Genomic DNA, 26710 nt, shown 5'->3' with positions numbered 1-26710 from the left:
GTAATTTTTGAATGTTTAATTTTTTGACTGTGAATGACTATTGCATGTGAATTATCATTTTTGGAACTAAAACAAGAGTGTTTAGTGTCATTTTAATGCCTGAAATTGGTCGAAATAGAAGCTTCTGAGTAGGAGAAAAAGTGTGTAAAAATGGCAATTTTGGTCACATTGAGGCTTTAAAAAGTAGTTATTCAACATGAGGCACAATCCAAATGACATTTTCAATCAATTTTTCTACAGTCCAAAAATTCCATTTTCTGATGAAAAACGAGGACCCGTGACCTGTCGAACTTTCTACAGATGGTCAGAAATGGTAATTTTTTAATGTTTAATTTTTTGACTGTAAATGACTATTGCATGTGAATTATCACTTTTAGACTAAAACAAGAGTGTTTAGTGTCATTTTAATGCCTGAAATTGGTCGAAATAGAAGCTTCTGAGTAGGAGAAAAAGTCTGTAAAAATTGAAATTTTGGTCACATTGAGGATTTAAAACGTAGGTATTCAACATGAGGCACAATCCAAATGACATTTTCAATCAATTTTTCTACAGTCCAAAAAATCAATTTTCTGATGAAAAAAGAGGACCCGTGACCTGTAGAACTTTCTCCAGATGGTCAGAAATGGAAATTTATTAATGTTTAATTTTGTGACTGAAAATGACTATTGCATGTGAATTATCACTTTTGGAACTCAAGCAAGAGTGTTTAGAGTCATTTGAATGCGTGAAATTGGTCGAAATAGAAGCTCCTGAGTAGGAGAAAAAGTCTATAAAAATGGCAATTTTGGTCACAATGAGGCTTTAAAAAGTAGTTATTCAACATGAGGCACAATCCAAATAACATTTTCAATCAATTTTTCTACAGTCCAAAAATCTATTTTCTGATGAAAAATGAGGACCCGTGACTTGTCGAACTTTCTCCAGATGGTCAGAAATGGTAATTTTTGAATGTTTAATTTTTTGACTGTGAATGACTATTGCATGTGAATTATCATTTTTGGAACTAAAACAAGAGTGTTTAGTGTCATTTTAATGCCTGAAATTGGTCGAAATAGAAGCTTGTGAGTAGGAGAAAAAGTCTGTAAAAATGGCAATTTTGGTCACATTGAGGCTTTAAAAAGTAGTTATTCAACATGAGGCACAATCCAAATGACATTTTCAATGAATTTTTCTACAGTCCAAAAAATCAATTTTCTGATGAAAAACGAGGACTCGTGGCCTGTCGAACTTTCTCCAGATGGTCAGAAATGGTAATTTTTTAATGTTTAATTTTTTGATTGTAAATGACTATTGCATGTGAATTATCACTTTTGGAACTAAAACAAGAGTGTTTAGTGTCATTTTAATGCCTGAAATTGGTCGAAATAGAAGCTTGTTAGTAGGAGAAAAAGTCTGTAAAAATGGCAATTTTGGTCACATTGAGGCTTTAAAAAGTAGTTATTCAACATGAGGCACAATCCAAATGACATTTTCAATCAATTTTTCTACAGTCCAAAAAATCAATTTTCTGATGAAAAAAGAGGACCCGTGACCTGTCGAACTTTCTCCAGATGGTCAGAAATGGTAATTTATTAATGTTTAATTTTGTGACTGAAAATGACTATTGCATGTGAATTATCACTTTTGGAACTCAAGCAAGAGTGTTTAGAGTCATTTGAATGCCTGAAATTGGTCGAAATAGAAGCTCCTGAATAGGAGAAAAAGTCTGTAAAAATGGCAATTTTGGTCACAATGAGGCTTTAAAAAGTAGTTATTCAACATGAGGCACAATCCAAATGACATTTTCAATCAATTTTTCTACAGTCCAAAAATCTATTTTCTGATGAAAAATGAGGACCCGTGACCTGTCGAACTTTCTCCAGATGGTCAGAAATGGTAATTTTTGAATGTTCTATTTTTTGAATGTGAATGACTATTGCATGTGAATTATCATTTTTGGAACTAAAACAAGAGTGTTTAGAGTCATTGTAATGCCTGAAATTGGTCGAAATAGAAGCTTCTGAGTAGGAGAAAAAGTCTGTAAAAATGGCAATTTTGGTCACAATGAGGCTTTAAAAAGTAGTTTTTCAACATGAGGCACAATCCAAATGACATTTTCAATGAATTTTTCTACAGTCCAAAAAATCAATTTTCTGATGAAAAACGAGGACCCGTGACCTGTCGAACTTTCTCCAGATAGTCAGAAATGGTAATTTTTTAATGTTTAATTTTTTGACTGTAAATGACTATTGCATGTGAATTATCACTTTTGGAACTAAAACAAGAGTGTTTAGTGTCATTTTAATGCCTGAAATTGGTCGAAATAGAAGCTTGTGAGTAGGAGAAAAAGTCTGTAAAAATGGCAATTTTGGTCACATTGAGGCTTTAAAAAGTAGTTATTCAACATGAGGCACAATCCAAATGACATTTTCAATCAATTTTTCTACAGTCCAAAAATTCCATTTTCTGATGAAAAACGAGGACCCGTGACCTGTCGAACTTTCTCCAGATGGTCAGAAATGGTAATTTTTGAATGTTTAATTTTTTGACTGTGAATGACTATTGCATGTGAATTATCATTTTTGGAACTAAAACAAGAGTGTTTAGAGTCATTGTATTGCCTGAAAATGGTCGAAATAGAAGCTTCTGAGTAGGAGAAAAAGTCTGTAAAAATGGCAATTTTGGTCACAATGAGGCTTTAAAAAGTAGTTATTCAACATGAGGCACAATCCAAATGACATTTTCAATCAATTTTTCTACAGTCCAAAAATCTATTTTCTGATGAAAAATGAGGAACCGTGACCTGTCGAACTTTCTCCAGATGGTCAGAAATGGTAATTTTTTAATGTTTAATTTTTTGACTGTGAATGACTATTGCATGTGAATTATCATTTTTGGAACTAAAACAAGAGTGTTTAGAGTCATTGTAATGCCTGAAAATGGTCGAAATAGAAGCTTCTGAGTAGGAGAAAAAGTCTGTAAAAATGGCAATTTTGGTCACAATGAGGCTTTAAAAAGTAGTTATTCAACATGAGGCACAATCCAAATGACATTTTCAATGAATTTTTCTACAGTCCAAAAAATCAATTTTCTGATGAAAAACGAGGACTCGTGGCCTGTCGAACTTTCTCCAGATGGTCAGAAATGGTAATTTTTTAATGTTTAATTTTTTGATTGTAAATGACTATTGCATGTGAATTATCACTTTTGGAACTAAAACAAGAGTGTTTAGTGTCATTTTAATGCCTGAAATTGGTCGAAATAGAAGCTTGTTAGTAGGAGAAAAAGTCTGTAAAAATGGCAATTTTGGTCACATTGAGGCTTTAAAAAGTAGTTATTCAACATGAGGCACAATCCAAATGACATTTTCAATCAATTTTTCTACAGTCCAAAAAATCAATTTTCTGATGAAAAAAGAGGACCCGTGACCTGTCGAACTTTCTCCAGATGGTCAGAAATGGTAATTTATTAATGTTTAATTTTGTGACTGAAAATGACTATTGCATGTGAATTATCACTTTTGGAACTCAAGCAAGAGTGTTTAGAGTCATTTGAATGCCTGAAATTGGTCGAAATAGAAGCTCCTGAATAGGAGAAAAAGTCTGTAAAAATGGCAATTTTGGTCACAATGAGGCTTTAAAAAGTAGTTATTCAACATGAGGCACAATCCAAATGACATTTTCAATCAATTTTTCTACAGTCCAAAAATCTATTTTCTGATGAAAAATGAGGACCCGTGACCTGTCGAACTTTCTCCAGATGGTCAGAAATGGTAATTTTTGAATGTTCTATTTTTTGAATGTGAATGACTATTGCATGTGAATTATCATTTTTGGAACTAAAACAAGAGTGTTTAGAGTCATTGTAATGCCTGAAATTGGTCGAAATAGAAGCTTCTGAGTAGGAGAAAAAGTCTGTAAAAATGGCAATTTTGGTCACAATGAGGCTTTAAAAAGTAGTTATTCAACATGAGGCACAATCCAAATGACATTTTCAATGAATTTTTCTACAGTCCAAAAAATCAATTTTCTGATGAAAAACGAGGACCCGTGACCTGTCGAACTTTCTCCAGATAGTCAGAAATGGTAATTTTTTAATGTTTAATTTTTTGACTGTAAATGACTATTGCATGTGAATTATCACTTTTGGAACTAAAACAAGAGTGTTTAGTGTCATTTTAATGCCTGAAATTGGTCGAAATAGAAGCTTGTGAGTAGGAGAAAAAGTCTGTAAAAATGGCAATTTTGGTCACATTGAGGCTTTAAAAAGTAGTTATTCAACATGAGGCACAATCCAAATGACATTTTCAATCAATTTTTCTACAGTCCAAAAATTCCATTTTCTGATGAAAAACGAGGACCCGTGACCTGTCGAACTTTCTACAGATGGTCAGAAATGGTAATTTTTTAATGTTTAATTTTTTGACTGTAAATGACTATTGCATGTGAATAATCACTTTTAGACTAAAACAAGAGTGTTTAGTGTCATTTTAATGCCTGAAATTGGTCGAAATAGAAGCTTCTGAGTAGGAGAAAAAGTCTGTAAAAATGGAAATTTTGGTCACATTGAGGATTTAAAACGTAGTTATTCAACATGAGGCACAATCCAAATGACATTTTCAATCAATTTTTCTACAGTCCAAAAAATCAATTTTCTGATGAAAAAAGAGGACCCGTGACCTGTCGAACGTTCTCCAGATGGTCAGAAATGGTAATTTATTAATGTTTAATTTTGTGACTGTGAATGACTATTGCATGTGAATTATCATTTTTGGAACTAAAACAATAGTGTTTAGAGTCATTGTAATGCCTGAAATTGGTCAAATAGAAGCTTCTGAGTAGGAGAAAAAGTATGTAAAAATGGCAATTTTGGTCACAATGAGGCTTGAAAAAGTAGTTATTCAACATGAGGCACAATCCAAATGACATTTTCAATGAATTTTTCTACAGTCCAAAAAATCAATTTTCTGATGAAAAACGAGGACCGGTGACCTGTCGAAATTTCTCCAGATGGTCAGAAATGGTAATTTTTTAATGTTTAATTTTTTGACTGTAAATGACTATTGCATGTGAATTATCACTTTTGGAACTAAAACAAGAGTGTTTAGTGTCATTTTAATGCCTGAAATTGGTCGAAATAGAAGCTTCTGAGTAGGAGAAAAAGTGTGTAAAAATTGGCAATTTTGGTCACATTGAGGCTTTAAAAAGTAGTTATTCAACATGAGGCACAATCCAAATGACATTTTCAATCAATTTTTCTACAGTCCAAAAATTCCATTTTCTGATGAAAAACGAGGACCCGTGACCTGTCGAACTTTCTACAGATGGTCAGAAATGGTAATTTTTTAATGTTTAATTTTTTGACTGTAAATGACTATTGCATGTGAATTATCACTTTTAGACTAAAACAAGAGTGTTTAGTGTCATTTTAATGCCTGAAATTGGTCGAAATAGAAGCTTCTGAGTAGGAGAAAAAGTCTGTAAAAATTGAAATTTTGGTCACATTGAGGATTTAAAACGTAGTTATTCAACATGAGGCACAATCCAAATGACATTTTCAATCAATTTTTCTACAGTCCAAAAAATCAATTTTCTGATGAAAAAAGAGGACCCGTGACCTGTAGAACTTTCTCCAGATGGTCAGAAATGGTAATTTATTAATGTTTAATTTTGTGACTGAAAATGACTATTGCATGTGAATTATCACTTTTGGAACTCAAGCAAGAGTGTTTAGAGTCATTTGAATGCGTGAAATTGGTCGAAATAGAAGCTCCTGAGTAGGAGAAAAAGTCTGTAAAAATGGCAATTTTGGTCACAATGAGGCTTTAAAAAGTAGTTATTCAACATGAGGCACAATCCAAATAACATTTTCAATCAATTTTTCTACAGTCCAAAAATCTATTTTCTGATGAAAAATGAGGACCCGTGACCTGTCGAACTTTCTCCAGATGGTCAGAAATGGTAATTTTTGAATGTTTAATTTTTTGACTGTGAATGACTATTGCATGTGAATTATCATTTTTGGAACTAAAACAAGAGTGTTTAGTGTCATTTTAATGCCTGAAATTGGTCGAAATAGAAGGTTGTGAGTAGGAGAAAAAGTCTGTAAAAATGGCAATTTTGGTCACATTGAGGCTTTAAAAAGTAGTTATTCAACATGAGGCACAATCCAAATGACATTTTCAATCAATTTTTCTACAGTCCAAAAATTCCATTTTCTGATGAAAAACGAGGACCCGTGACCTGTCGAACTTTCTACAGATGGTCAGAAATGGTAATTTTTTAATGTTTAATTTTTTGACTGTAAATGACTATTGCATGTGAATTATCACTTTTAGACTAAAACAAGAGTGTTTAGTGTCATTTTAATGCCTGAAATTGGTCGAAATAGAAGCTTGTGAGTAGGAGAAAAAGTCTGTAAAAATGGCAATTTTGGTCACATTGAGGATTTAAAAAGTAGGTTTTCAACATGAGGCACAATCCACATGACATGTTCAATACATTTTTCTACAGTCCAAAAAATCCATTTTCTGATGAAAAACGAGGACCCGTGACCTGTCGAACTTTTTCCAGATGGTCAGAAATGGTAATTTTTTAATGTTTAATTTTTTGACTGTAAATGACTATTGCATGTGAATTATCACTTTTGGAACTAAAATAAGTGTGTTTAGAGTGATTTTAATGCCTGAAATTGTTCGAAATAGAAGCTTCTGAGTAGGAGAAAAAGTCTGTAAAAATTGTAATTTTGGTCACATTGAGGCTTTAAAAAGTAGTTATTCAACATGAGGCACAATCCAAATGACATTTTCAATGAATTTTTCTACAGTCCAAAAAATCAATTTTCTGATGAAAAACGAGGACCCGTGACCTGTCGAACTTTCTCCAGATGGTCAGAAATGGTAATTTTTTAATGTTTAATTTTTTGACTGTAAATGACTATTGCATTTGAATTATCACTTTTGGAACTAAAACAAGAGTGATTAGTGTCATTTTAATGCCTGAAATTGGTCGAAATAGAAGCTTGTGAGTAGGAGAAAAAGTCTGTAAAAATGGCAATTTTGGTCACATTGAGGCTTTAAAAAGTAGTTATTCAACATGAGGCACAATCCAAATGACATTTTCAATCAATTTTTCTACAGTCCAAAAATTCCATTTTCTGATGAAAAACGAGGACCCGTGACCTGTCGAACTTTCTACAGATGGTCAGAAATGGTAATTTTTTAATGTTTAATTTTTTGACTGTAAATGACTATTGCATGTGAATAATCACTTTTAGACTAAAACAAGAGTGTTTAGTGTCATTTTAATGCCTGAAATTGGTCGAAATAGAAGCTTCTGAGTAGGAGAAAAAGTCTGTAAAAATGGAAATTTTGGTCACATTGAGGATTTAAAACGTAGTTATTCAACATGAGGCACAATCCAAATGACATTTTCAATCAATTTTTCTACAGTCCAAAATATCAATTTTCTGATGAAAAAAGAGGACCCGTGACCTGTCGAACGTTCTCCAGATGGTCAGAAATGGTAATTTATTAATGTTTAATTTTGTGACTGTGAATGACTATTGCATGTGAATTATCATTTTTGGAACTAAAACAATAGTGTTTAGAGTCATTGTAATGCCTGAAATTGGTCAAATAGAAGCTTCTGAGTAGGAGAAAAAGTATGTAAAAATGGCAATTTTGGTCACAATGAGGCTTGAAAAAGTAGTTATTCAACATGAGGCACAATCCAAATGACATTTTCAATGAATTTTTCTACAGTCCAAAAAATCAATTTTCTGATGAAAAACGAGGACCGGTGACCTGTCGAAATTTCTCCAGATGGTCAGAAATGGTAATTTTTTAATGTTTAATTTTTTGACTGTAAATGACTATTGCATGTGAATTATCACTTTTGGAACTAAAACAAGAGTGTTTAGTGTCATTTTAATGCCTGAAATTGGTCGAAATAGAAGCTTCTGAGTAGGAGAAAAAGTGTGTAAAAATGGCAATTTTGGTCACATTGAGGCTTTAAAAAGTAGTTATTCAACATGAGGCACAATCCAAATGACATTTTCAATCAATTTTTCTACAGTCCAAAAATTCCATTTTCTGATGAAAAACGAGGACCCGTGACCTGTCGAACTTTCTACAGATGGTCAGAAATGGTAATTTTTTAATGTTTAATTTTTTGACTGTAAATGACTATTGCATGTGAATTATCACTTTTAGACTAAAACAAGAGTGTTTAGTGTCATTTTAATGCCTGAAATTGGTCGAAATAGAAGCTTCTGAGTAGGAGAAAAAGTCTGTAAAAATGGCAATTTTGGTCACATTGAGGATTTAAAACGTAGTTATTCAACATGAGGCACAATCCAAATGACATTTTCAATCAATTTTTCTACAGTCCAAAAAATCAATTTTCTGATGAAAAAAGAGGACCCGTGACCTGTAGAACTTTCTCCAGATGGTCAGAAATGGTAATTTATTAATGTTTAATTTTGTGACTGAAAATGACTATTGCATGTGAATTATCACTTTTGGAACTCAAGCAAGAGTGTTTAGAGTCATTTGAATGCGTGAAATTGGTCGAAATAGAAGCTCCTGAGTAGGAGAAAAAGTCTGTAAAAATGGCAATTTTGGTCACAATGAGGCTTTAAAAAGTAGTTATTCAACATGAGGCACAATCCAAATAACATTTTCAATCAATTTTTCTACAGTCCAAAAATCTATTTTCTGATGAAAAATGAGGACCCGTGACCTGTCGAACTTTCTCCAGATGGTCAGAAATGGTAATTTTTGAATGTTTAATTTTTTGACTGTGAATGACTATTGCATGTGAATTATCATTTTTGGAACTAAAACAAGAGTGTTTAGTGTCATTTTAATGCCTGAAATTGGTCGAAATAGAAGCTTGTGAGTAGGAGAAAAAGTCTGTAAAAATGGCAATTTTGGTCACATTGAGGCTTTAAAAAGTAGTTATTCAACATGAGGCACAATCCAAATGACATTTTCAATCAATTTTTCTACAGTCCAAAAATTCCATTTTCTGATGAAAAACGAGGACCCGTGACCTGTCGAACTTTCTACAGATGGTCAGAAATGGTAATTTTTTAATGTTTAATTTTTTGACTGTAAATGACTATTGCATGTGAATTATCACTTTTAGACTAAAACAAGAGTGTTTAGTGTCATTTTAATGCCTGAAATTGGTCGAAATAGAAGCTTGTGAGTAGGAGAAAAAGTCTGTAAAAATGGCAATTTTGGTCACATTGAGGATTTAAAAAGTAGGTTTTCAACATGAGGCACAATCCACATGACATGTTCAATACATTTTTCTACAGTCCAAAAAATCCATTTTCTGATGAAAAACGAGGACCCGTGACCTGTCGAACTTTTTCCAGATGGTCAGAAATGGTAATTTTTTAATGTTTAATTTTTTGACTGTAAATGACTATTGCATGTGAATTATCACTTTTGGAACTAAAATAAGTGTGTTTAGAGTGATTTTAATGCCTGAAATTGTTCGAAATAGAAGCTTCTGAGAGGAGAAAAAGTCTGTAAAAATTGTAATTTTGGTCACATTGAGGCTTTAAAAAGTAGTTATTCAACATGAGGCACAATCCAAATGACATTTTCAATCAATTTTTCTACAGTCCAAAAATCTATTTTCTGATGAAAAATGAGGACCCGTAACTTGTCGAACTTTCTCCAGATGGTCAGAAATGGTAATTTTTGAATGTTTAATTTTTTGACTGTGAATGACTATTGCATGTGAATTATCATTTTTGGAACTAAAACAAGAGTGTTTAGTGTCATTTTAATGCCTGAAATTGGTCGAAATAGAAGCTTCTGAGTAGGAGAAAAAGTGTGTAAAAATGGCAATTTTGGTCACATTGAGGCTTTAAAAAGTAGTTATTCAACATGAGGCACAATCCAAATGACATTTTCAATCAATTTTTCTACAGTCCAAAAATTCCATTTTCTGATGAAAAACGAGGACCCGTGACCTGTCGAACTTTCTACAGATGGTCAGAAATGGTAATTTTTTAATGTTTAATTTTTTGACTGTAAATGACTATTGCATGTGAATTATCACTTTTAGACTAAAACAAGAGTGTTTAGTGTCATTTTAATGCCTGAAATTGGTCGAAATAGAAGCTTCTGAGTAGGAGAAAAAGTCTGTAAAAATTGAAATTTTGGTCACATTGAGGATTTAAAACGTAGGTATTCAACATGAGGCACAATCCAAATGACATTTTCAATCAATTTTTCTACAGTCCAAAAAATCAATTTTCTGATGAAAAAAGAGGACCCGTGACCTGTAGAACTTTCTCCAGATGGTCAGAAATGGAAATTTATTAATGTTTAATTTTGTGACTGAAAATGACTATTGCATGTGAATTATCACTTTTGGAACTCAAGCAAGAGTGTTTAGAGTCATTTGAATGCGTGAAATTGGTCGAAATAGAAGCTCCTGAGTAGGAGAAAAAGTCTATAAAAATGGCAATTTTGGTCACAATGAGGCTTTAAAAAGTAGTTATTCAACATGAGGCACAATCCAAATAACATTTTCAATCAATTTTTCTACAGTCCAAAAATCTATTTTCTGATGAAAAATGAGGACCCGTGACTTGTCGAACTTTCTCCAGATGGTCAGAAATGGTAATTTTTGAATGTTTAATTTTTTGACTGTGAATGACTATTGCATGTGAATTATCATTTTTGGAACTAAAACAAGAGTGTTTAGTGTCATTTTAATGCCTGAAATTGGTCGAAATAGAAGCTTGTGAGTAGGAGAAAAAGTCTGTAAAAATGGCAATTTTGGTCACATTGAGGCTTTAAAAAGTAGTTATTCAACATGAGGCACAATCCAAATGACATTTTCAATCAATTTTTCTACAGTCCAAAAATTCCATTTTCTGATGAAAAACGAGGACCCGTGACCTGTCGAACTTTCTACAGATGGTCAGAAATGGTAATTTTTTAATGTTTAATTTTTTGACTGTAAATGACTATTGCATGTGAATTATCACTTTTAGACTAAAACAAGAGTGTTTAGTGTCATTTTAATGCCTGAAATTGGTCGAAATAGAAGCTTGTGAGTAGGAGAAAAAGTCTGTAAAAATGGCAATTTTGGTCACATTGAGGATTTAAAAAGTAGGTTTTCAACATGAGGCACAATCCACATGACATGTTCAATACATTTTTCTACAGTCCAAAAAATCCATTTTCTGATGAAAAACGAGGACCCGTGACCTGTCGAACTTTTTCCAGATGGTCAGAAATGGTAATTTTTTAATGTTTAATTTTTTGACTGTAAATGACTATTGCATGTGAATTATCACTTTTGGAACTAAAATAAGTGTGTTTAGAGTGATTTTAATGCCTGAAATTGTTCGAAATAGAAGCTTCTGAGTAGGAGAAAAAGTCTGTAAAAATTGTAATTTTGGTCACATTGAGGCTTTAAAAAGTAGTTATTCAACATGAGGCACAATCCAAATGACATTTTCAATGAATTTTTCTACAGTCCAAAAAATCAATTTTCTGATGAAAAAAGAGGACCCGTGACCTGTCGAAATTTCTCCAGATGGTCAGAAATGGTAATTTTTTAATGTTTAATTTTTTGACTGTAAATGACTATTGCATGTGAATTATCACTTTTGGAACTAAAACAAGAGTGTTTAGTGTCATTTTAATGCCTGAAATTGGTCGAAATAGAAGCTTCTGAGTAGGAGAAAAAGTGTGTAAAAATGGCAATTTTGGTCACATTGAGGCTTTAAAAAGTAGTTATTCAACATGAGGCACAATCCAAATGACATTTTCAATCAATTTTTCTACAGTCCAAAAATTCCATTTTCTGATGAAAAACGAGGACCCGTGACCTGTCGAACTTTCTACAGATGGTCAGAAATGGTAATTTTTTAATGTTTAACTTTTTGACTGTAAATGACTATTGCATGTGAATTATCACTTTTAGACTAAAACAAGAGTGTTTAGTGTCATTTTAATGCCTGAAATTGGTCGAAATAGAAGCTTCTGAGTAGGAGAAAAAGTCTGTAAAAATTGAAATTTTGGTCACATTGAGGATTTAAAACGTAGTTATTCAACATGAGGCACAATCCAAATGACATTTTCAATCAATTTTTCTACAGTCCAAAAAATCAATTTTCTGATGAAAAAAGAGGACCCGTGACCTGTAGAACTTTCTCCAGATGGTCAGAAATGGTAATTTATTAATGTTTAATTTTGTGACTGAAAATGACTATTGCATGTGAATTATCACTTTTGGAACTCAAGCAAGAGTGTTTAGAGTCATTTGAATGCGTGAAATTGGTCGAAATAGAAGCTCCTGAGTAGGAGAAAAAGTCTGTAAAAATGGCAATTTTGGTCACAATGAGGCTTTAAAAAGTAGTTATTCAACATGAGGCACAATCCAAATAACATTTTCAATCAATTTTTCTACAGTCCAAAAATCTATTTTCTGATGAAAAATGAGGACCCGTGACCTGTCGAACTTTCTCCAGATGGTCAGAAATGGTAATTTTTGAATGTTTAATTTTTTGACTGTGAATGACTATTGCATGTGAATTATCATTTTTGGAACTAAAACAAGAGTGTTTAGTGTCATTTTAATGCCTGAAATTGGTCGAAATAGAAGCTTGTGAGTAGGAGAAAAAGTCTGTAAAAATGGCAATTTTGGTCACATTGAGGCTTTAAAAAGTAGTTATTCAACATGAGGCACAATCCAAATGACATTTTCAATCAATTTTTCTACAGTCCAAAAATTTCATTTTCTGATGAAAAACGAGGACCCGTGACCTGTCGAACTTTCTACAGATGGTCAGAAATGGTAATTTTTTAATGTTTAATTTTTTGACTGTAAATGACTATTGCATGTGAATTATCACTTTTAGACTAAAACAAGAGTGTTTAGTGTCATTTTAATGCCTGAAATTGGTCGAAATAGAAGCTTGTGAGTAGGAGAAAAAGTCTGTAAAAATGGCAATTTTGGTCACATTGAGGATTTAAAAAGTAGGTTTTCAACATGAGGCACAATCCACATGACATGTTCAATACATTTTTCTACAGTCCAAAAAATCCATTTTCTGATGAAAAACGAGGACCCGTGACCTGTCGAACTTTTTCCAGATGGTCAGAAATGGTAATTTTTTAATGTTTAATTTTTTGACTGTAAATGACTATTGCATGTGAATTATCACTTTTGGAACTAAAATAAGTGTGTTTAGAGTGATTTTAATGCCTGAAATTGTTCGAAATAGAAGCTTCTGAGTAGGAGAAAAAGTCTGTAAAAATTGTAATTTTGGTCACATTGAGGCTTTAAAAAGTAGTTATTCAACATGAGGCACAATCCAAATGACATTTTCAATCAATTTTTCTACAGTCCAAAAATCTATTTTCTGATGAAAAATGAGGACCCGTGACTTGTCGAACTTTCTCCAGATGGTCAGAAATGGTAATTTTTGAATGTTTAATTTTTTGACTGTGAATGACTATTGCATGTGAATTATCATTTTTGGAACTAAAACAAGAGTGTTTAGTGTCATTTTAATGCCTGAAATTGGTCGAAATAGAAGCTTCTGAGTAGGAGAAAAAGTGTGTAAAAATGGCAATTTTGGTCACATTGAGGCTTTAAAAAGTAGTTATTCAACATGAGGCACAATCCAAATGACATTTTCAATCAATTTTTCTACAGTCCAAAAATTCCATTTTCTGATGAAAAACGAGGACCCGTGACCTGTCGAACTTTCTACAGATGGTCAGAAATGGTAATTTTTTAATGTTTAATTTTTTGACTGTAAATGACTATTGCATGTGAATTATCACTTTTAGACTAAAACAAGAGTGTTTAGTGTCATTTTAATGCCTGAAATTGGTCGAAATAGAAGCTTGTGAGTAGGAGAAAAAGTCTGTAAAAATGGCAATTTTGGTCACATTGAGGATTTAAAAAGTAGGTTTTCAACATGATGCACAATCCACATGACATGTTCAATACATTTTTCTACAGTCCAAAAAATCCATTTTCTGATGAAAAACGAGGACCCGTGACCTGTCGAACTTTTTCCAGATGGTCAGAAATGGTAATTTTTTAATGTTTAATTTTTTGACTGTAAATGACTATTGCATGTGAATTATCACTTTTGGAACTAAAATAAGTGTGTTTAGAGTGATTTTAATGCCTGAAATTGTTCGAAATAGAAGCTTCTGAGTAGGAGAAAAAGTCTGTAAAAATTGTAATTTTGGTCACATTGAGGCTTTAAAAAGTAGTTATTCAACATGAGGCACAATCCAAATGACATTTTCAATGAATTTTTCTACAGTCCAAAAAATCAATTTTCTGATGAAAAAAGAGGACCCGTGACCTGTCGAAATTTCTCCAGATGGTCAGAAATGGTAATTTTTTAATGTTTAATTTTTTGACTGTAAATGACTATTGCATGTGAATTATCACTTTTGGAACTAAAACAAGAGTGTTTAGTGTCATTTTAATGCCTGAAATTGGTCGAAATAGAAGCTTCTGAGTAGGAGAAAAAGTGTGTAAAAATGGCAATTTTGGTCACATTGAGGCTTTAAAAAGTAGTTATTCAACATGAGGCACAATCCAAATGACATTTTCAATCAATTTTTCTACAGTCCAAAAATTCCATTTTCTGATGAAAAACGAGGACCCGTGACCTGTCGAACTTTCTACAGATGGTCAGAAATGGTAATTTTTTAATGTTTAACTTTTTGACTGTAAATGACTATTGCATGTGAATTATCACTTTTAGACTAAAACAAGAGTGTTTAGTGTCATTTTAATGCCTGAAATTGGTCGAAATAGAAGCTTCTGAGTAGGAGAAAAAGTCTGTAAAAATTGAAATTTTGGTCACATTGAGGATTTAAAACGTAGTTATTCAACATGAGGCACAATCCAAATGACATTTTCAATCAATTTTTCTACAGTCCAAAAAATCAATTTTCTGATGAAAAAAGAGGACCCGTGACCTGTAGAACTTTCTCCAGATGGTCAGAAATGGTAATTTATTAATGTTTAATTTTGTGACTGAAAATGACTATTGCATGTGAATTATCACTTTTGGAACTCAAGCAAGAGTGTTTAGAGTCATTTGAATGCGTGAAATTGGTCGAAATAGAAGCTCCTGAGTAGGAGAAAAAGTCTGTAAAAATGGCAATTTTGGTCACAATGAGGCTTTAAAAAGTAGTTATTCAACATGAGGCACAATCCAAATAACATTTTCAATCAATTTTTCTACAGTCCAAAAATCTATTTTCTGATGAAAAATGAGGACCCGTGACCTGTCGAACTTTCTCCAGATGGTCAGAAATGGTAATTTTTGAATGTTTAATTTTTTGACTGTGAATGACTATTGCATGTGAATTATCATTTTTGGAACTAAAACAAGAGTGTTTAGTGTCATTTTAATGCCTGAAATTGGTCGAAATAGAAGCTTGTGAGTAGGAGAAAAAGTCTGTAAAAATGGCAATTTTGGTCACATTGAGGCTTTAAAAAGTAGTTATTCAACATGAGGCACAATCCAAATGACATTTTCAATCAATTTTTCTACAGTCCAAAAATTTCATTTTCTGATGAAAAACGAGGACCCGTGACCTGTCGAACTTTCTACAGATGGTCAGAAATGGTAATTTTTTAATGTTTAATTTTTTGACTGTAAATGACTATTGCATGTGAATTATCACTTTTAGACTAAAACAAGAGTGTTTAGTGTCATTTTAATGCCTGAAATTGGTCGAAATAGAAGCTTGTGAGTAGGAGAAAAAGTCTGTAAAAATGGCAATTTTGGTCACATTGAGGATTTAAAAAGTAGGTTTTCAACATGAGGCACAATCCACATGACATGTTCAATACATTTTTCTACAGTCCAAAAAATCCATTTTCTGATGAAAAACGAGGACCCGTGACCTGTCGAACTTTTTCCAGATGGTCAGAAATGGTAATTTTTTAATGTTTAATTTTTTGACTGTAAATGACTATTGCATGTGAATTATCACTTTTGGAACTAAAATAAGTGTGTTTAGAGTCATTTTAATGCCTGAAATTGTTCGAAATAGAAGCTTCTGAGTAGGAGAAAAAGTCTGTAAAAATTGTAATTTTGGTCACATTGAGGCTTTAAAAAGTAGTTATTCAACATGAGGCACAATCCAAATGACATTTTCAATCAATTTTTCTACAGTCCAAAAATCTATTTTCTGATGAAAAATGAGGACCCGTGACTTGTCGAACTTTCTCCAGATGGTCAGAAATGGTAATTTTTGAATGTTTAATTTTTTGACTGTGAATGACTATTGCATGTGAATTATCATTTTTGGAACTAAAACAAGAGTGTTTAGTGTCATTTTAATGCCTGAAATTGGTCGAAATAGAAGCTTCTGAGTAGGAGAAAAAGTGTGTAAAAATGGCAATTTTGGTCACATTGAGGCTTTAAAAAGTAGTTATTCAACATGAGGCACAATCCAAATGACATTTTCAATCAATTTTTCTACAGTCCAAAAATTCCATTTTCTGATGAAAAACGAGGACCCGTGACCTGTCGAACTTTCTACAGATGGTCAGAAATGGTAATTTTTTAATGTTTAATTTTTTGACTGTAAATGACTATTGCATGTGAATTATCACTTTTAGACTAAAACAAGAGTGTTTAGTGTCATTTTAATGCCTGAAATTGGTCGAAATAGAAGCTTCTGAGTAGGAGAAAAAGTCTGTAAAAATTGAAATTTTGGTCACATTGAGGATTTAAAACGTAGTTATTCAACATGAGGCACAATCCAAATGACATTTTCAATCAATTTTTCTACAGTCCAAAAAATCAATTTTCTGATGAAAAAAGAGGACCCGTGACCTGTAGAACTTTCTCCAGATGGTCAGAAATGGTAATTTATTAATGTTTAATTTTGTGACTGAAAATGACTATTGCATGTGAATTATCACTTTTGGAACTCAAGCAAGAGTGTTTAGAGTCATTTGAATGCGTGAAATTGGTCGAAATAGAAGCTCCTGAGTAGGAGAAAAAGTCTATAAAAATGGCAATTTTGGTCACAATGAGGCTTTAAAAAGTAGTTATTCAACATGAGGCACAATCCAAATAACATTTTCAATCAATTTTTCTACAGTCCAAAAATCTATTTTCTGATGAAAAATGAGGACCCGTGACCTGTCGAACTTTCTCCAGATGGTCAGAAATGGTAATTTTTGAATGTTTAATTTTTTGACTGTGAATGACTATTGCATGTGAATTATCATTTTTGGAACTAAAACAAGAGTGTTTAGTGTCATTTTAATGCCTGAAATTGGTCGAAATAGAAGCTTGTGAGTAGGAGAAAAAGTCTGTAAAAATGGCAATTTTGGTCACATTGAGGCTTTAAAAAGTAGTTATGCAACATGAGGCACAATCCAAATGACATTTTCAATCAATTTTTCTACAGTCCAAAAATTTCATTTTCTGATGAAAAACGAGGACCCGTGACCTGTCGAACTTTCTACAGATGGTCAGAAATGGTAATTTTTTAATGTTTAATTTTTTGACTGTAAATGACTATTGCATGTGAATTATCACTTTTAGACTAAAACAAGAGTGTTTAGTGTCATTTTAATGCCTGAAATTGGTCGAAATAGAAGCTTGTGAGTAGGAGAAAAAGTCTGTAAAAATGGCAATTTTGGTCACATTGAGGATTTAAAAAGTAGGTTTTCAACATGAGGCACAATCCACATGACATGTTCAATACATTTTTCTACAGTCCAAAAAATCCATTTTCTGATGAAAAACGAGGACCCGTGACCTGTCGAACTTTTTCCAGATGGTCAGAAATGGTAATTTTTTAATGTTTAATTTTTTGACTGTAAATGACTATTGCATGTGAATTATCACTTTTGGAACTAAAATAAGTGTGTTTAGAGTGATTTTAATGCCTGAAATTGTTCGAAATAGAAGCTTCTGAGTAGGAGAAAAAGTCTGTAAAAATTGTAATTTTGGTCACATTGAGGCTTTAAAAAGTAGTTATTCAACATGAGGCACAATCCAAATGACATTTTCAATCAATTTTTCTACAGTCCAAAAATCTATTTTCTGATGAAAAATGAGGACCCGTGACTTGTCGAACTTTCTCCAGATGGTCAGAAATGGTAATTTTTGAATGTTTAATTTTTTGACTGTGAATGACTATTGCATGTGAATTATCATTTTTGGAACTAAAACAAGAGTGTTTAGTGTCATTTTAATGCCTGAAATTGGTCGAAATAGAAGCTTCTGAGTAGGAGAAAAAGTGTGTAAAAATGGCAATTTTGGTCACATTGAGGCTTTAAAAAGTAGTTATTCAACATGAGGCACAATCCAAATGACATTTTCAATCAATTTTTCTACAGTCCAAAAATTCCATTTTCTGATGAAAAACGAGGACCCGTGACCTGTCGAACTTTCTACAGATGGTCAGAAATGGTAATTTTTTAATGTTTAATTTTTTGACTGTAAATGACTATTGCATGTGAATTATCACTTTTAGACTAAAACAAGAGTGTTTAGTGTCATTTTAATGCCTGAAATTGGTCGAAATAGAAGCTTGTGAGTAGGAGAAAAAGTCTGTAAAAATGGCAATTTTGGTCACATTGAGGATTTAAAAAGTAGGTTTTCAACATGATGCACAATCCACATGACATGTTCAATACATTTTTCTACAGTCCAAAAAATCCATTTTCTGATGAAAAACGAGGACCCGTGACCTGTCGAACTTTTTCCAGATGGTCAGAAATGGTAATTTTTTAATGTTTAATTTTTTGACTGTAAATGACTATTGCATGTGAATTATCACTTTTGGAACTAAAATAAGTGTGTTTAGAGTGATTTTAATGCCTGAAATTGTTCGAAATAGAAGCTTCTGAGTAGGAGAAAAAGTCTGTAAAAATTGTAATTTTGGTCACATTGAGGCTTTAAAAAGTAGTTATTCAACATGAGGCACAATCCAAATGACATTTTCAATGAATTTTTCTACAGTCCAAAAAATCAATTTTCTGATGAAAAAAGAGGACCCGTGACCTGTCGAAATTTCTCCAGATGGTCAGAAATGGTAATTTTTTAATGTTTAATTTTTTGACTGTAAATGACTATTGCATGTGAATTATCACTTTTGGAACTAAAACAAGAGTGTTTAGTGTCATTTTAATGCCTGAAATTGGTCGAAATAGAAGCTTCTGAGTAGGAGAAAAAGTGTGTAAAAATGGCAATTTTGGTCACATTGAGGCTTTAAAAAGTAGTTATTCAACATGAGGCACAATCCAAATGACATTTTCAATCAATTTTTCTACAGTCCAAAAATTCCATTTTCTGATGAAAAACGAGGACCCGTGACCTGTCGAACTTTCTACAGATGGTCAGAAATGGTAATTTTTTAATGTTTAACTTTTTGACTGTAAATGACTATTGCATGTGAATTATCACTTTTAGACTAAAACAAGAGTGTTTAGTGTCATTTTAATGCCTGAAATTGGTCGAAATAGAAGCTTCTGAGTAGGAGAAAAAGTCTGTAAAAATTGAAATTTTGGTCACATTGAGGATTTAAAACGTAGTTATTCAACATGAGGCACAATCCAAATGACATTTTCAATCAATTTTTCTACAGTCCAAAAAATCAATTTTCTGATGAAAAAAGAGGACCCGTGACCTGTAGAACTTTCTCCAGATGGTCAGAAATGGTAATTTATTAATGTTTAATTTTGTGACTGAAAATGACTATTGCATGTGAATTATCACTTTTGGAACTCAAGCAAGAGTGTTTAGAGTCATTTGAATGCGTGAAATTGGTCGAAATAGAAGCTCCTGAGTAGGAGAAAAAGTCTGTAAAAATGGCAATTTTGGTCACAATGAGGCTTTAAAAAGTAGTTATTCAACATGAGGCACAATCCAAATAACATTTTCAATCAATTTTTCTACAGTCCAAAAATCTATTTTCTGATGAAAAATGAGGACCCGTGACCTGTCGAACTTTCTCCAGATGGTCAGAAATGGTAATTTTTGAATGTTTAATTTTTTGACTGTGAATGACTATTGCATGTGAATTATCATTTTTGGAACTAAAACAAGAGTGTTTAGTGTCATTTTAATGCCTGAAATTGGTCGAAATAGAAGCTTGTGAGTAGGAGAAAAAGTCTGTAAAAATGGCAATTTTGGTCACATTGAGGCTTTAAAAAGTAGTTATTCAACATGAGGCACAATCCAAATGACATTTTCAATCAATTTTTCTACAGTCCAAAAATTTCATTTTCTGATGAAAAACGAGGACCCGTGACCTGTCGAACTTTCTACAGATGGTCAGAAATGGTAATTTTTTAATGTTTAATTTTTTGACTGTAAATGACTATTGCATGTGAATTATCACTTTTAGACTAAAACAAGAGTGTTTAGTGTCATTTTAATGCCTGAAATTGGTCGAAATAGAAGCTTGTGAGTAGGAGAAAAAGTCTGTAAAAATGGCAATTTTGGTCACATTGAGGATTTAAAAAGTAGGTTTTCAACATGAGGCACAATCCACATGACATGTTCAATACATTTTTCTACAGTCCAAAAAATCCATTTTCTGATGAAAAACGAGGACCCGTGACCTGTCGAACTTTTTCCAGATGGTCAGAAATGGTAATTTTTTAATGTTTAATTTTTTGACTGTAAATGACTATTGCATGTGAATTATCACTTTTGGAACTAAAATAAGTGTGTTTAGAGTCATTTTAATGCCTGAAATTGTTCGAAATAGAAGCTTCTGAGTAGGAGAAAAAGTCTGTAAAAATTGTAATTTTGGTCACATTGAGGCTTTAAAAAGTAGTTATTCAACATGAGGCACAATCCAAATGACATTTTCAATCAATTTTTCTACAGTCCAAAAATCTATTTTCTGATGAAAAATGAGGACCCGTGACTTGTCGAACTTTCTCCAGATGGTCAGAAATGGTAATTTTTGAATGTTTAATTTTTTGACTGTGAATGACTATTGCATGTGAATTATCATTTTTGGAACTAAAACAAGAGTGTTTAGTGTCATTTTAATGCCTGAAATTGGTCGAAATAGAAGCTTCTGAGTAGGAGAAAAAGTGTGTAAAAATGGCAATTTTGGTCACATTGAGGCTTTAAAAAGTAGTTATTCAACATGAGGCACAATCCAAATGACATTTTCAATCAATTTTTCTACAGTCCAAAAATTCCATTTTCTGATGAAAAACGAGGACCCGTGACCTGTCGAACTTTCTACAGATGGTCAGAAATGGTAATTTTTTAATGTTTAATTTTTTGACTGTAAATGACTATTGCATGTGAATTATCACTTTTAGACTAAAACAAGAGTGTTTAGTGTCATTTTAATGCCTGAAATTGGTCGAAATAGAAGCTTCTGAGTAGGAGAAAAAGTCTGTAAAAATTGAAATTTTGGTCACATTGAGGATTTAAAACGTAGTTATTCAACATGAGGCACAATCCAAATGACATTTTCAATCAATTTTTCTACAGTCCAAAAAATCAATTTTCTGATGAAAAAAGAGGACCCGTGACCTGTAGAACTTTCTCCAGATGGTCAGAAATGGTAATTTATTAATGTTTAATTTTGTGACTGAAAATGACTATTGCATGTGAATTATCACTTTTGGAACTCAAGCAAGAGTGTTTAGAGTCATTTGAATGCGTGAAATTGGTCGAAATAGAAGCTCCTGAGTAGGAGAAAAAGTCTATAAAAATGGCAATTTTGGTCACAATGAGGCTTTAAAAAGTAGTTATTCAACATGAGGCACAATCCAAATAACATTTTCAATCAATTTTTCTACAGTCCAAAAATCTATTTTCTGATGAAAAATGAGGACCCGTGACCTGTCGAACTTTCTCCAGATGGTCAGAAATGGTAATTTTTGAATGTTTAATTTTTTGACTGTGAATGACTATTGCATGTGAATTATCATTTTTGGAACTAAAACAAGAGTGTTTAGTGTCATTTTAATGCCTGAAATTGGTCGAAATAGAAGCTTGTGAGTAGGAGAAAAAGTCTGTAAAAATGGCAATTTTGGTCACATTGAGGCTTTAAAAAGTAGTTATGCAACATGAGGCACAATCCAAATGACATTTTCAATCAATTTTTCTACAGTCCAAAAATTCCATTTTCTGATGAAAAACGAGGACCCGTGACCTGTCGAACTTTCTACAGATGGTCAGAAATGGTAATTTTTTAATGTTTAATTTTTTGACTGTAAATGACTATTGCATGTGAATTATCACTTTTAGACTAAAACAAGAGTGTTTAGTGTCATTTTAATGCCTGAAATTGGTCGAAATAGAAGCTTGTGAGTAGGAGAAAAAGTCTGTAAAAATGGCAATTTTGGTCACATTGAGGATTTAAAAAGTAGGTTTTCAACATGAGGCACAATCCACATGACATGTTCAATACATTTTTCTACAGTCCAAAAAATCCATTTTCTGATGAAAAACGAGGACCCGTGACCTGTCGAACTTTTTCCAGATGGTCAGAAATGGTAATTTTTTAATGTTTAATTTTTTGACTGTAAATGACTATTGCATGTGAATGATCACTTTTGGAACTAAAATAAGTGTGTTTAGAGTGATTTTAATGCCTGAAATTGTTCGAAATAGAAGCTTCTGAGTAGGAGAAAAAGTCTGTAAAAATTGTAATTTTGGTCACATTGAGGCTTTAAAAAGTAGTTATTCAACATGAGGCACAATCCAAATGACATTTTCAATCAATTTTTCTACAGTCCAAAAATCTATTTTCTGATGAAAAATGAGGACCCGTGACTTGTCGAACTTTCTCCAGATGGTCAGAAATGGTAATTTTTTAATGTTTAATTTTTTGACTGTGAATGACTATTGCATGTGAATTATCATTTTTGGAACTAAAACAAGAGTGTTTAGAGTCATTGTAATGCCTGAAATTGGTCGAAATAGAAGCTTCTGAGTAGGAGAAAAAGTCTGTAAAAATGGCAATTTTGGACACAATGAGGCTTTAAAAAGTAGTTATTCAACATGAGGCACAATCCATATGACATTTTCAATGAATTTTTCTACAGTCCAAAAAATCAATTTTCTGATGAAAAACGAGGACCCGTGACCTGTCGAACTTTATACAGATGGTCAGAAATGGTAATTTTTTAATGTTTAATTTTTTGACTGTGAATGACTATTGCATGTGAATTATCATTTTTGGAACTAAAACAAGAGTGTTTAGTGTCATTTTAATGCCTGAAATTGGTCAAATAGAAGCTTCTGAGTAGGAGAAAAAGTATGTAAAAATGGCAATTTTGGTCACAATGAGGCTTGAAAAAGTAGTTATACAACATGAGGCACAATCCAAATGACATTTTCAATGAATTTTTCTACAGTCCAAAAAATCAATTTTCTGATGAAAAACGAGGACCGGTGACCTGTCGAAATTTCTCCAGATGGTCAGAAATGGTAATTTTTTAATGTTTAATTTTTTGACTGTAAATGACTATTGCATGTGAATTATCACTTTTGGAACTAAAACAAGAGTGTTTAGTGTCATTTTAATGCCTGAAATTGGTCGAAATAGAAGCTTCTGAGTAGGAGAAAAAGTGTGTAAAAATGGCAATTTTGGTCACATTGAGGCTTTAAAAAGTAGTTATTCAACATGAGGCACAATCCAAATGACATTTTCAATCAATTTTTCTACAGTCCAAAAATTCCATTTTCTGATGAAAAACGAGGACCCGTGACCTGTCGAACTTTCTACAGATGGTCAGAAATGGTAATTTTTTAATGTTTAATTTTTTGACTGTAAATGACTATTGCATGTGAATTATCACTTTTAGACTAAAACAAGAGTGTTTAGTGTCATTTTAATGCCTGAAATTGGTCGAAATAGAAGCTTCTGAGGAGGAGAAAAAGTCTGTAAAAATTGAAATTTTGGTCACATTGAGGATTTAAAACGTAGTTATTCAACATGAGGCACAATCCAAATGACATTTTCAATCAATTTTTCTACAGTCCAAAGAATCAATTTTCTGATGAAAAAAGAGGACCCGTGACCTGTAGAACTTTCTCCAGATGGTCAGAAATGGTAATTTATTAATGTTTAATTTTGTGACTGAAAATGACTATTGCATGTGAATTATCACTTTTGGAACTCAAGCAAGAGTGTTTAGAGTCATTTGAATGCGTGAAATTGGTCGAAATAGAAGCTCCTGAGTAGGAGAAAAAGTCTGTAAAAATGGCAATTTTGGTCACAATGAGGCTTTAAAAAGTAGTTATTCAACATGAGGCACAATCCAAATAACATTTTCAATCAATTTTTCTACAGTCCAAAAATCTATTTTCTGATGAAAAATGAGGACCCGTGACCTGTCGAACTTTCTCCAGATGGTCAGAAATGGTAATTTTTGAATGTTTAATTTTTTGACTGTGAATGACTATTGCATGTGAATTATCATTTTTGGAACTAAAACAAGAGTGTTTAGTGTCATTTTAATGCCTGAAATTGGTCGAAATAGAAGCTTGTGAGTAGGAGAAAAAGTCTGTAAAAATGGCAATTTTGGTCACATTGAGGCTTTAAAAAGTAGTTATTCAACATGAGGCACAATCCAAATGACATTTTCAATCAATTTTTCTACAGTCCAAAAATTCAATTTTCTGATGAAAAACGAGGACCCGTGACCTGTCGAACTTTCTACAGATGGTCAGAAATGGTAATTTTTTAATGTTTAATTTTTTGACTGTAAATGACTATTGCATGTGAATTATCACTTTTAGACTAAAACAAGAGTGTTTAGTGTCATTTTAATGCCTGAAATTGGTCGAAATAGAAGCTTGTGAGTAGGAGAAAAAGTCTGTAAAAATGGCAATTTTGGTCACATTGAGGATTTAAAAAGTAGGTTTTCAACATGAGGCACAATCCACATGACATGTTCAATACATTTTTCTACAGTCCAAAAAATCCATTTTCTGATGAAAAACGAGGACCCGTGACCTGTCGAACTTTTTCCAGATGGTCAGAAATGGTAATTTTTTAATGTTTAATTTTTTGACTGTAAATGACTATTGCATGTGAATTATCACTTTTGGAACTAAAATAAGTGTGTTTAGAGTGATTTTAATGCCTGAAATTGTTCGAAATAGAAGCTTCTGAGTAGGAGAAAAAGTCTGTAAAAATTGTAATTTTGGTCACATTGAGGCTTTAAAAAGTAGTTATTCAACATGAGGCACAATCCAAATGACATTTTCAATCAATTTTTCTACAGTCCAAAAATCTATTTTCTGATGAAAAATGAGGACCCGTGACTTGTCGAACTTTCTCCAGATGGTCAGAAATGGTAATTTTTGAATGTTTAATTTGTTGACTGTGAATGACTATTGCATGTGAATTATCATTTTTGGAACTAAAACAAGAGTGTTTAGAGTCATTGTAATGCCTGAAATTGGTCGAAATAGAAGCTTCTGAGTAGGAGAAAAAGTCTGTAAAAATGGCAATTTTGGACACAATGAGGCTTTAAAAAGTAGTTATTCAACATGAGGCACAATCCATATGACATTTTCAATGAATTTTTCTACAGTCCAAAAAATCTATTTTCTGATGAAAAACGAGGACCCGTGACCTGTCGAACTTTCTCCAGATTGTCAGAAATGGTAATTTTTTAATGTTTAATTTTTTGACTGTAAATGACTATTGCATGTGAATAATCACTTTTAGACTAAAACAAGAGTGTTTAGTGTCATTTTAATGCCTGAAATTGGTCGAAATAGAAGCTTCTGAGTAGGAGAAAAAGTCTGTAAAAATGGAAATTTTGGTCACATTGAGGATTTAAAACGTAGTTATTCAACATGAGGCACAATCCAAATGACATTTTCAATCAATTTTTCTACAGTCCAAAAAATCAATTTTCTGATGAAAAAAGAGGACCCGTGACCTGTCGAACGTTCTCCAGATGGTCAGAAATGGTAATTTATTAATGTTTAATTTTGTGACTGTGAATGACTATTGCATGTGAATTATCATTTTTGGAACTAAAACAATAGTGTTTAGAGTCATTGTAATGCCTGAAATTGGTCAAATAGAAGCTTCTGAGTAGGAGAAAAAGTATGTAAAAATGGCAATTTTGGTCACAATGAGGCTTGAAAAAGTAGTTATTCAACATGAGGCACAATCCAAATGACATTTTCAATGAATTTTTCTACAGTCCAAAAAATCAATTTTCTGATGAAAAACGAGGACCCGTGACCTGTCGAACTTTCTACAGATGGTCAGAAATGGTAATTTATTAATGTTTAATTTTTTGACTGTAAATGACTATTGCATGTGAATTATCACTTTTGGAACTAAAACAAGAGTGTTTAGTGTCATTTTAATGCCTGAAATTGGTCGAAATAGAAGCTTCTGAGTAGGAGAAAAAGTGTGTAAAAATGGCAATTTTGGTCACATTGAGGCTTTAAAAAGTAGTTATTCAACATGAGGCACAATCCAAATGACATTTTCAATCAATTTTTCTACAGTCCAAAAATTCCATTTTCTGATGAAAAACGAGGACCCGTGACCTGTCGAACTTTCTACAGATGGTCAGAAATGGTAATTTATTAATGTTTAATTTTGTGAGTGAAAATGACTATTGCATGTGAATTATCACTTTTGGAACTCAAGCAAGAGTGTTTAGAGTCATTTTAATGCCTGAAATTGGTCGAAATAGAAGCTTGTGAGTAGGAGAAAAAGTCTGTAAAAATG

Source organism: Triturus cristatus, chromosome 4_1 (genome assembly GCF_964204655.1).
Source record: "Triturus cristatus chromosome 4_1, aTriCri1.1, whole genome shotgun sequence".
NCBI lineage: Eukaryota > Metazoa > Chordata > Amphibia > Caudata > Salamandridae > Triturus > Triturus cristatus.
The sequence above is the reverse complement of the archived record's forward strand: the minus strand, read 5'-3'. Positions refer to the sequence as shown.